The sequence below is a fragment of the Spinacia oleracea genome, chromosome 5 (assembly GCF_020520425.1).
Source record: "Spinacia oleracea cultivar Varoflay chromosome 5, BTI_SOV_V1, whole genome shotgun sequence".
In the NCBI taxonomy this organism is placed as follows: domain Eukaryota; kingdom Viridiplantae; phylum Streptophyta; class Magnoliopsida; order Caryophyllales; family Amaranthaceae; genus Spinacia; species Spinacia oleracea.
In genome coordinates, this window is record NC_079491.1 from 11,466,061 (window position 1) to 11,479,018 (window position 12,958).

Below are 12,958 nucleotides of genomic sequence, written 5' to 3' on the forward strand. Positions count from 1 at the left end.
GCGAAGTACTAAAATGACATAAGGGGTATTTATGCAAAACCGTGTATTATCCTTAATTATGAGACATTGGGAACTTGAAACAATGTGACCACTGATTTTGGATGGACAGTGCAGAGCACTGGTGCTTAACAAGTATACAATGATAACATGGTGGAACTGCTGTTCAATTTATCCAACCAAATCACTGCAAATAGAATCCACAACCGTACCTCCTGAACAAGCAAGTCACAGTGGATCTAGGAATCTAAATCCCAGGTGCGCTAGGTAGCCTACCACTGCAGTCTACTCAGAATGTGCGAAGGTTAGAGGCGCAAAAAATCAATAAAACTCGCCACCCTTTACCACCTTGTGATAGTCTATTCAATGGAAGTATGCTGGGATGGAAAGGGATATAACTTTCTTGTGTGGCACAGTGGCACCAGGCTCCAGCCTTTAAATGGAGGAGTCGTATGGAGAAATACCAGAGAATAAGTCAGAGAACAGAGCATGGCTAATGGCTGGTACACGGTAAGAAGTTCTCCCATAAATGCTCATTTGGATTATTTTGTTCATAGAACTTTATTTCAAAACCTACCGTTTTCTACCATGATGCTGGTATTTCATTTTTTGGGTTAAGACAATAGAGATAGGAGACTATGAGTGTGTTTTTAAACTCTAGGATCACTCTTGGACTAACGACCCTATGATACTGATAGCTTGGAAGACTTGGACCCTGATTTTAATTTCCTAAATGAAGCGCTGGAAATCAATCCACTGCAAGTTGGCAGCGCGCCAGTGCCATTGGTCACCCGCACTGCCGCACAGCAATAAAAGGTTTCTTTTCCCAATCAAGATGTTGATAAAAACTGATGATGATACGAAGCCATTACTAAGTCATTCATATAGACACAGATTACGAAGCCAATACTTGAGCCAATCAAGATTGAAGATCCTAGTCGAAGGATTCTTTATCAGAAACTGAAATTCGATTGGGAACACACTTTTTCAAGGTCTGGAAGAGAATTACCATGAATGTGAAGAATGGGATTAAGTCCTGCTAGGTGAACTTTTCAAGAACATAAACCTAGAATTATGATAACGAGAATGACAAAACAAGTGCAGCCTGCAGACCCCCCCCCCCCCCCCAAAGACCCTAAGCATTCACACCGTCTTACGTCCCAGATGTTTAGTCTTTCAAGCGACAACTCCAATAATAAATGGTTCCGGTATTGATGAAAGCTGGAACGTTACCATGATGCTGGTATTTCATTTTTTTGGTTTAAGACAATAGAGATAGGAGACTACGAGTGTGGCTTTAAACTCTAGGATCACTCTTGGACTAACGACCCTATGATACTGAAAGCTTGGAAGCCTTGGACCCTGATTTTAATTTCCTAAATGAAGCGCTGGAAGTCAATCCAGCGCAAGTTGGAAGCGCGTCAGTGCCATTGGTCACCCGCACTGCCGCACAACAATAAAAGGTTTCTTTTCCCAATCAAGATGTTGATAGAAACTGATGATGATACGAAGCCATTACTAAGTCAGTTATATAGAAACGGATTATGAAGCCAATACTTGAGCCAATCAAGATGAAGATCCTAGTCGTAGGATTCTTTAACAGAAACTGAAATTCGATTAGGAACACACTTTTTCAAGGTATGGAAGCAAATTACCGTGAATGTGAAGAATGGGCTTAAGTCCTGCTAGGTGAACTTTTCAAGAACATAAACCTAGAATTATGATAACGAGAATGACAAAACAAGTGCAGCCTGCAGACAAGTTAGCTGTCATCTCACAAATGCTAAGCACATACATCAGTGCTCAAAGTAGCTCTCTAGCAAACAAGTTAGCTACTTTAATTCACACAAAAAATCCACCTCTCACAAATCATTCCATGTTATAAGCATTAATCCCAACAACGTGAGACGTTGCATTTATCAAAGCCTACTTCAGTTCTTTGACTTTAAAAAGTTACTTGAAACCATTAAACTCAAAAACAAAAGCATTACAATCAAAGGACACTGAACAATTCCAAAACAAAACTACCAGAAATCAGAATAACAGTAAACGATCATCAATATAATACATAAGCAGCTACAGAAACCCTAAATCAATTAATTTTTCAGTAAAAGACAAAAAACGCAACGTAATTTGATCCAATTATGTTCACAAATATTATATGCTAATCTTATTTGATTTCATAAAAAAAAACAGAAAAACGACAACAAACAAAAGAACAAAAACATCATAAAAATAAGATCAATCATCTATTCAATGATTCAAAACAAAACTCACCAGTCAAGATATAGCTAAGACCCCTTTTTGCGAATGTATCAACAAATTTCAAGCGATCAAGTAGTGCCGTAAAGCCCAACCTAGAATGCATCAAAACAAAGTAATCAACAATAGGGGAAAAAATCTCCACAATTGTAAAAATACAGAGTAATACTTATGAATTTGATGTAAGACACACAAGATTTCAAAAATCACCCTCCTTTGACTTATGAAATCTAAATAAATCTTTCTTCTTTCTTTATGGTTAGACCCATGCATGCATCATTTTAACATCAGAGTGTAAATTTCAATAATTCATAAACTTTTTTAATAAGCCCAAAAAAATTTACTTTGATCTTTATCAGTAAGTGAGATATAGAAATCATTCCAACAATAGAATTTAAATTTGGATCATTAGTAATACTGTAGTGAATTGTTTGTGTATAATAAAATCAAAGTAGATCACAGTATATTTTCATAATCAATTTGTCAAAGTCAGGAGTAACTAGGATCAATAACAAGAGGAGATCATTGATAAATATGAGGAAGCACTTATGATTTAGGATTTGAAACCCACTACAGCATTTCTAATACCTTAAACATGCAAGAACAATAAGGAGAAAAGAGCACCCTGTTCTTGTTTTCTCGGAAATAATACAAGAGCACCTCCAACATATACTCAGTATTTATATAAATCCAAAGCTCTTAAAAGATGTTAGCAGAGGGTAAACATGTAATAACACATTAAACAAATGTAAAATTTCCATTTACATGACTGAGCAATATAAAATTCTTTTTAAGCCCAAAAATCTAATCCAGAAATTGAAAGATTCACCAACCTTTCATATATATATATATATATATATATATATATATATATATATATATATATATATATATATATATATATATATATATATATATAAATTTTTAAAGCCCCAAAATTTAATCCCAGAAATTGAAAAATTCAGCAACCTTTAATTAAATGGGAAAAAATAATAAAACTATTTCAGTATCTCCACATTTTCCCCTTCACCTGAGAAACCTTGAAATGGCTCCTCCACACCGCACACATTAACAGATGAACTAAAAGCTCAATAATGCCATTGACACAATTATTGAACTAAAAGCTTATGCCATTGACGCAACTAATGCTAGTCAGAGCCCTGAACAACTTGATTAATCGCGAAATAGTTTCACAAATCTCCACCGAATTTCACAAATCTCTGGCCGCTATCGAAACAAATTCGTGAGAATTTCACAATCTCTGACCGCTATTAATTGAAACAGAATCTTGAGAAAGTTTCAGTGAAGAGATTAAAGACCTCGATAACTGAATCTGAATTTCTTTCTTGAAGTGGATAAACCCAGCTTTGTTCAACAAAACCTTCTATTCATCTTCAACCCGCGCCTCTTCTTCATTTTTCCTTTCCTCTTTTATGATCCAAGTTCAATTTCTTGTAGAGAAGGGGAAACTAAAATGTCAAGGTTCTAGGAAATAACTTGGTGTTTTTCAATATTATCTATTTGAATAAAAAAAAACCAAGAATCAAATAGAAGAAAGGAACAACACCGAATGGTTAAGTTTTTTCTGGGTTGGGATGAAGTATTGAAGCTCCATTGATTAGAAAATTATAAAACTTGAATAAGGTGGCTGAAGAATAAAGAGAGGGAAGCACGTGGAAAGCTACGCTCTTCCTTCAATGTGGGGTTAAATTTGTAAAAGGAGATGTGTGTTTTGTATATTATTATTGGAAATACATTTGTAAAGGGAGATGAAAGGATATTTCATATTTCATATAATCACTGTTCATAAGAAAAGTTATGTAGGTGCCACTTTTTTTTTTTTTTTTTTTGAGTAAACCCATGAGGGGATTAGATTAAAAGATCAGAAGCAGCTCCAGCAACAACACAACTCGGAAATTTTAAAAGAGTAGAGATGAAGGGGAAATATGAGTTTCTTTTCTTTAATTGATTATGTGTCATCAATAAGCTAGAAAATGAATTAAAAAAAACGGAGAGGATGCCAAGTCCTAACACTTATACAACATACTACCTCCGTTCTTAAAATTACGCATACTATTTGCACGGATTCCAATGCAATATTTAACTATTACGAGCAATATATCCAATTCTGTATATCAAAAAATTATAAAAAGTTGATATTCTAAAAATACACACCAAGATCAATCTAACAAGATCTTACGTGATAACATTTTGATGTAGATAATAGTGAGAATTAACTGTTAAAATTTTCATATTTTGGATATATATTTTAAGGTAACTATCCGAGTAGTACTTAAATAGTACGGAGTAAAAGCTTCAATCCTGATCATAGACGTGGCCTGCCAGACAAATTATTTGCTGCACAACAACTTAAATGCAGGATAACATGGTCATATGTCGGGCCTGGCATGAGGAAAATGGTTCTTTTGGGCCTAGCTTCCAATGTCTAGGTTGGGCCGTGGACTTAAAAATACAAAACCGTAAATCACTAAATTGAGGTAACTATGAGTGTCCAATAGCAACTAAGTCTTGGGGTGAGCAAAACCGGATATTCGGTCCAGTTTTATAAACTGGATCGGATACCCTGTTTTTTAGATCACAAAAATCATGATCCGTATGACCTATCCAACCCGGTTTAACTGGATATTTGATTTTTTGGATTTCCTGTTTAACCGGATAAAAAAATTCGGATAATCTGAATCTGATTTATGCAAAACTAATTCTTAATACTTTGCGAATAAGCTATTTTTTTTTTCCCTAATAGTCGTCATAAGTTTGTAGTAAATTAACTATACTTTTAGTATCCAAAAATCATGTACACCATAATGCTAAGTTTAATAACCTTATTACGCAAGAGTTTATCTTGCATAGAGTTTCTTTTTCATTGGTATTTCAATATTTATTAATCACAAATAATATAACACGTAGTATTTTAGTATTAACAAATAACTAATTCGGTAATATTCGTTAGTATTGTATCTTATACTCTTATATCCTTGTTAAATTTTTATATCATACGGAGTACGTAACTTTCTATGTTGGTAATTAAGTCTCCAAACTTTTTTTTTGTTTTTTTACGAAATTGCAAAATTCGAATCGGATCCGAATATCTAAATCTTAAAAAACGTGATCTGTAACCGATCCGATATTTTTTCAAAAATTCAAATCAGGTATCTAATCCGATTTTATTGGATCGAATATCTAAAAATTCGGATATTTTAATCAGATAGTAGACCGGGAATACGAATATCCATTTACTCGGATTTTTTCTCATCCCTAATAGCAACTACTCTATTTTATGCCTTCCTTAGTTCCTTAACACCAAAATCTCATATTTAGTGGCTAAATTCGGACCAGTCTAGTTTGATCGATTCTAGTAAGTACTCCGTAAGACAACTCGATCACAAACTACTCGAGTTTCAACTTCAACAAAATTGGACTCAATAGTCAATATTGCTTGTGAAAGACAAAATTGAGTCCAAATCTCCTACTCCGTATCTTATAAATTATCTCTCGTTTGTGTGTCACTTCTTCATAAAAATTGATATTTATGTTTGATTAACAACTTTTATTTTATAAATAAGATCAAAGGTCTTACACGCATACAATAAATTTATTGTACACTGGATAACTTTTACCCAGTTTTTTGTAATTTTTAAGTCTTTATTAACTTTTAATAAATATTGTACACCAGAGTAAAATTATTTATATTTTAGTAATATTTTTTTTCATTTTAATTATTCCATCAAAATCACTAATAATGTATAAAGATAATTATTTAACCCTTAAAACTGTGTATCCATCAACCTTTCTTTTCATAATATAAAAGTTAATAAAAATATATTAAAAGTTACAAAAAACAGTGTAAAAGTTACAAAAAAAAAAAAAACTAGATAAAACTTATCCCGATGTAAAATAAACTAGATTTTAGCCCCTACGATGCACGAATTCTAATAAATTATTAAGTTAAAATAAAACTTCTATATATACTAACTGCTATATTTATATATTAGATTAGATTAGATTATTTTTTATTTTTTATTGAATTTCATTTTAGATTTACTCCGTATTTTTTAATTATTAGATTGTTTGATTTTGGATGAAATTGTATATGCGTAATATTAATAACTAGACTTTAGCCTGTGCGATGCACGGTTTCTATTAAATTGTTACGTTAAAATAAAACTTCTACATATATCAACTGCTATATTTTATATATTAGATTAAATTGATTTTTTGTATTTTGGATTGAATTTCATTTTAGATTTAATTTTTTAATTATTATAGTGTTTGATTTTTGATGAAATTGTATATAAGAAATATTAATAATTATTTAATAAAAATATTTACGTGGCACCTAATTATTTATCGATGTGGCATTTGACTTTTTAATTCAAAAATAATTTTTAAGTCTTATTTTTCATTGGCTGAAACCATTAGATTTCCTACGTGGCGCTCTAATATTAGATTAATGTTTGATTTTTGATTGAATTTTATTTTAGATTAGTTTTTGATTTTGGATGAATTTTATTTTAGATTTATTTTTTTTAATTATTAGAGTGTTTGATTTTGGATGGAATTGTATATATTAGTAATTAATTAATTTAAATAACTACGTGGCACCTAATTAATTATCTACGTGGCACTCGATTTTTTTAATTCAAAAATAAAATAGAAATCTTATTTTTCATTGGCCGAAATCATTAGTAATCCTAGGTGGCGCTCTAATAGTTCAGCAAATATGCCTTATATATATATATATATATATATATATATATATATATATATATATATATATATATATATATATATATATATATATATATATATATATATATATATATATATATATATATATATATATATATATATATATATATATATATAAGATTTATTGTACATTTTGTGCGTGCATGGCTGCATTAACATTAACTAACAGAAAAAGGTGATACAAATATGATATACAAATTGTGAGATAGAAGATTTTAACCAGACAAGATTGTAGCAAGAATGTCATGGCTAATGATAAGTTGCCAACAAAATGGATCATGACAAATTATTAACATCATCAAAACAAAACAAAAATGCGACAAAAAGAGTGGTACTATTCCGTATTGACTAAGGTAACGTGTTTGATGACCAAAGAAAATTTAGTAATTTGGACCATTTCAAACGTCCGGCTTTTCAATATTTGTTTTGACCATTATTTTGCACTAGGCTTGCTTAATGCCTTCTAGGCCGATTTTTATTGCAAATTAATCAAGGATTCCCTTTTTGACAATTATATATATTTTCTTTTTTCTAATAACTTTTATATATATTAGTAAACATATAAAAGGTGAATTTTTCAATATACATAATTATATTGAGTAAAATATAATAAGATTACCTAGGAGTTATATATTTATAACTCAAAAGTCAAAAGCTACTACTTTGTATTAAAGTTTTCTTAGTTCATTTAATCTTCAAAAAAAAAAGAGGATAGGGAGATAAAATTGGGATAGAAGATTAGTTTTGTTATTCATGATTTATGATTTGAAAATCCGGCAATTCAATGCTAAGAAGTTGCTAGTTCGTGGATTTTAAATTTTAAATGTGAGATCGTGAATAGCCTGTCCCCGTAAGTTTATTCACTTAATTTTTCTAATTGAACTTATAAAAAATTATTAGTAACCATTTTAGTTGTAAACTAAACTTATGTAGCCACTATTTTTCTAAAATGAACTTATCTTATTTTTCTTGTGCCGCTTGTATAAATCCATGTGGCAAATTTTGATGTTTTCCCCGCCCTCCCCTCGAAATAGTTGGACTATTGACAACTAGTTCGTATACTCCGTATATGTATCAACACATTCTAGTCTTAGTTTCTACGTAGTATATAACATGAAACTGAATTCCCTTGTGTACGTACGAGATAGGACAATCGAAAACGACAAAAAATAAAAGGAAGCTATACAAGTAATTTGTTATTTATTTCCAATAACAAAACGTTTCTTTGACTATGTTCCAAGAGAAGTCAAACAAAATTGATGTTTGAGATAGTGACATAGATAGTGATATGTATAATAAAATACTCCCTCCGTCCCGGAATACTTGACCTGTTTTCCTTATCGGGCCGTCCCTTAATACTTGACCTGTTTCTAAAAATGGAAATATTCTAACAATATTATATTATTTCTCACTCCAACCCTACCCCCTACTCGATACAAAAAATAATTAAAAATTTAACCCCTACTCTCCCCCAACCCCACCTCTTAACCCACTTCTCACTAACTACATTAAAATAATACCCCACTATCAACTACTACCTATTAAATTAAATAAGTCAATTCAAGTCCCTTAAACTCTGTGCCGGTCAAACCGGGCCGAGTATTCCGGGACGGAGGGAGTAGCTTTGGTAGAGATAGTAATGTGTACATATACATTCAATATTTCAATTGGGATTAGTTTGATAGAATTAATTAAGCTTAACTTAAATCTTAATCACAATTATGTAGAGATGTGTTATGACTTATGTGGCAACAAATTCCCCTCACGTGTAGCTGCCCTATTGCCCACGGTCACTTCATTTAGTGACCTCTAATTGGCCCCGAACTATCTAAATAATGTTGACCTTTTGTTGTTATTTTGAGACGTACTTTGACCTTATTCATATTGTTCAACTTTTGGGTTAACGTTACCTGCCCGTCAAGCAAATCAACATGATTGTGTCTTGAATACTTGATTAGGATAACGGAGAGTTTGTACTTTTGTATTATGGACTACTCCGTACGTAGTAATAGTTTTTTTTTTTTTTTTACAAGACTTTACATCAAATTTTATGTAGTATTATTGGGATTTTACTAAATGTTACCCCAGTAAAACAACACAAAAATTTAAAATGAAAACTATACTTTTTACGCATAGCACACCTGGTTCATCGAAGCTTAACTCCGACTACATTCGGATTCGACCCGGGTGGCACATCTTGCTTATGGTGGGTGAGTCTCCCAATAAGAGTATCTGCATACGGTGAGACTCGAACCCGAGACCTCCCTTAAGCGTCATCAAACCGCTTGCCACTTGAGCCAAACTCTATAATAAAATGAAAACTATGGGAGAATCACTCATGTGAGTATTTCACATTTAGGTGTTTTGGAAGTGAGGAGGAGCGGTTCAATGCTTGGAACAAGAAATTAAACATGTCATAGATGGTAATCAATTTAGAAGCGAGGCATAAAGTTGAAGTTCTTGGAGGAGCAGAGGCCGCACCCGCAGTGGCCTGGTGGCTTTTCTCCGGTTCGCTTCTTCAATTCGCGACTTTGAACGGCGTGTTATTCTCTTGTCCATTAGATGGTAATCATCAGAATGCCTACAACTTTAAACTCATGTATTAGACCTTGTATTAGGTATGCTTGGAGATTAAAGAATGCTAAAATAGTCTCATTAAATAGCTCTTACATAAACTTGGGGATTAAGGTCCCATTAGTTCACCATTAGTTCTCCTGATGTTGTCTGGTCTGATATGATCTAATCTGATTATTAAAAATCAAGATTTATATAAAAACCTATAATTATTATTAATTTAATAGGTTGAATGATTACAGTCATGATCAATATTACTTTTCATATTTGTAATATTGTTATCGTAAATTACACATTATTGATTTGAATTTGCTCATGATTTATACTTATTTAGATAGACATTGACTTATAAATCTAAGTAATTTTTTTTATTATGAATACGTACACTCAAAAATTAAAATGAAACGTATTAACATGAAAGTATTGTTTTAATATTAATATTAATAAATCTGACCTGATTTGATATGGACTTACTTTTTTTTGATCTAATCTAATATGTACTTATTTTTCTGATGTAAACTTATGTTTATGATATGATCTGATCTGCTCTGAATTAAGTAATAAAATCTTGAAGTAAGGTGAACTAAACAACGGGCGCGCTCTTCAATTTCCCGAATTAATTTTGAGCTGGAGCTTTCATGGTGGATGAAAAGCATGAAATTTCCTATGTAACTCATCATCATCATCATATTATTATTTACCATTTACCTGTGGATTGGTGGGTTTTCCTCTTGGTGTTCGAGTTTTCCACCATAATTTCCTTGTTTACATTATTTTTATTTGTTTTATTTGCTTAATATATTCGTGATTGTCAATCGTTGGCTAATCAGAAATCAGTTAGCACGGCACACATATTCCGCTCTGAAATTTCCTAGAGGCAACTAGATTTAGAAAATGGTGGGATAAAATCAATGTAAGTCTTAGTAAAAACCTCGTGAACTTTACCTAAATTTGACTATTTTGCATGTGTGAATAAGTCTTTGAATGGCAGCTACAGACGACTTTTAACTATTGATTACATTGAAATTGGTAAGCACCCCAACAACCTCTTGTTAACATGAAACCAAACATACACTCATTTCTTTTGACCACACTGCAATCGGTCAATAGACTTGCAATATCGGAATATAAAGCAAATAATTTCTAGTTTATAACCTAAGTGGGTAACTCTGAATCTCACTTGAGTTATGTTCGTGGGCTTCTGTCAGTGACGGTGCTAGTAAGGGTTCAGTGGGTTCAAGTGTTCAACTGAACCCTTATTAGCTAAGAAAAATCAGGCAGATTTAATTAAAAAAACAAAGGTCAAGTATTATTTAACGCGCTACATGACACAAACAATAAGGCGATGCAGTGGTTTTGGTTTCACTAATCAAAACAAAGATCAACGGTTCGAATCCCTGTATATGAAAACTCGTCGAGTTCAATTGTAATTTTGTTAACGTTATTGTAATAGAAAATGTGTTCCACGAATTATTAGTTGTAATTTGGATTTTGGATTTTGGATTTTATATATGCGTCCGAGGATTCCGAACCCTTAACAAGCAAATCCTGGCACCGCCACTGGCTTCTGTTATAACATCGAGTATACTGTAAGGATCTAATCGACCGATCTCATAAACTACCAATCTTACAAGTATAATATCAAAGTCACATGAGAAAACTTTCTTTTACCCGGCCGTGATGACTCTGCATGAGATCTGCGACTGCTATGGTGATCGACTTGCTTAATTTATAAAAGATAAATAAAAATTGCTTTGGTGAATAAGTTCCTTATTTTGATCACTCAATGGAAATATAGCTAAATTAAAGTTTACGTTATTCAACTTTAAGCAGTGACATTAGGAAAAACTTCACTGTTGAAATCAGAACATGCACCAACAAAGGAACTACAACATGTAATGATGTTTTGGAGAATTTCTGTCGTTGAAGAATATTTCATTTTCTTTCAAAAAAGTGACAATTCAAGATTATCTTCGATATGTAATACTTCTTTCGTTCCTTAAATATTTCACTATGGCTGACTATACGCTTTGAAAACACATACCTAGACTCTTAATATCTCGAACTATGTATAAGAAGAAATTATAAAAAATTGATATTTAAAAATTATATAATGATACGAATCTAACAAGATATATACTACATAACTATATTTTTTTTCTTAGGTATGAATCACAAAAGATGATCAAAAGTCTAACATGAATAATGTAAAAAACAAGATGGTGCAATACTTATGGAACCGAGGAAGTATAACTTTTCAAAAAAATAATAATAATGATTTAATATCACCATTTAATGTTTCATGTTTGTCGCACCAATGCAAAATTTAATCTCTAAGTTATATAAAACATTAGAAAATATATTTATAACAAAATCTAACAAAATCTCACATGACTCTAATATTTAAACGAATCTAACAAAATCTCACATGACTATAATATTTATAATGTACACGTTACCAAAAAGAAATTGTTAATGACTGTGTAAATAGTATAAAAGTACAAATGGTGCAATTATATAAAAAAGAGAAAGATTTTTTTTATGACGGGTGTTACAATTAGGGGTATCAATTTCACACGAACCCGCCCGATATCTGAACCACGCACCCAAGCCAAATATATGGATAAATCCAAAAAAAACGTTGTTAAATAGGTGGTTTAATTTGTGGATCAGTGCTAGTTCGGGTTAGATTCGGGTGAATATTCATCCAACTCGTCACCCAGTTCATTATTCGACCCATCTATCCATCCGTTCAAAATTATTAATTTTTTGACAATTAATTGTTTTTAAGATTAGTACTCCATACAAAGTAAGGTGTCTAATTAATTTAGCTATCATTATATATTTCGGGTATTAATTAGTGCCTAATAAACAATATATTTATTTATTAGACCAGTATTATCTCGAGAAAATGATTTCTAACGATTTATTTTTTGTAACTCCTCAAAATTTTTTTAAAAAATGTTACAGATTTTCTCCCTAAAAATCATATTGGAGTAATTGTTTTTAACAATATAATGCTTCTTGTTCATGCAATCAAACCTCACGTACCACAAAAAGAAAAGAAGAAAAACAAGACTTACCTACCATTTGACGAAGAAATATCTAATCTGAACCCATATTTTCAAACTTAATTATAAGAGGAAGAATAAAAAAGAATTACTCACCATATAATAAAACCACGTTCTAGAATCTATACCATAGTTTTTCACACCATTTTTTAAGTCATGGATTTCAACTCGTTAAAAACCCGCTAATTTTAAAAAAGAAAATAACCGGTCCAGTCAAAATGGGCGGCTCATTCTAAATTCTAACCCTCATCTTCCTACCATACTATGACATTGCATGAAAAACA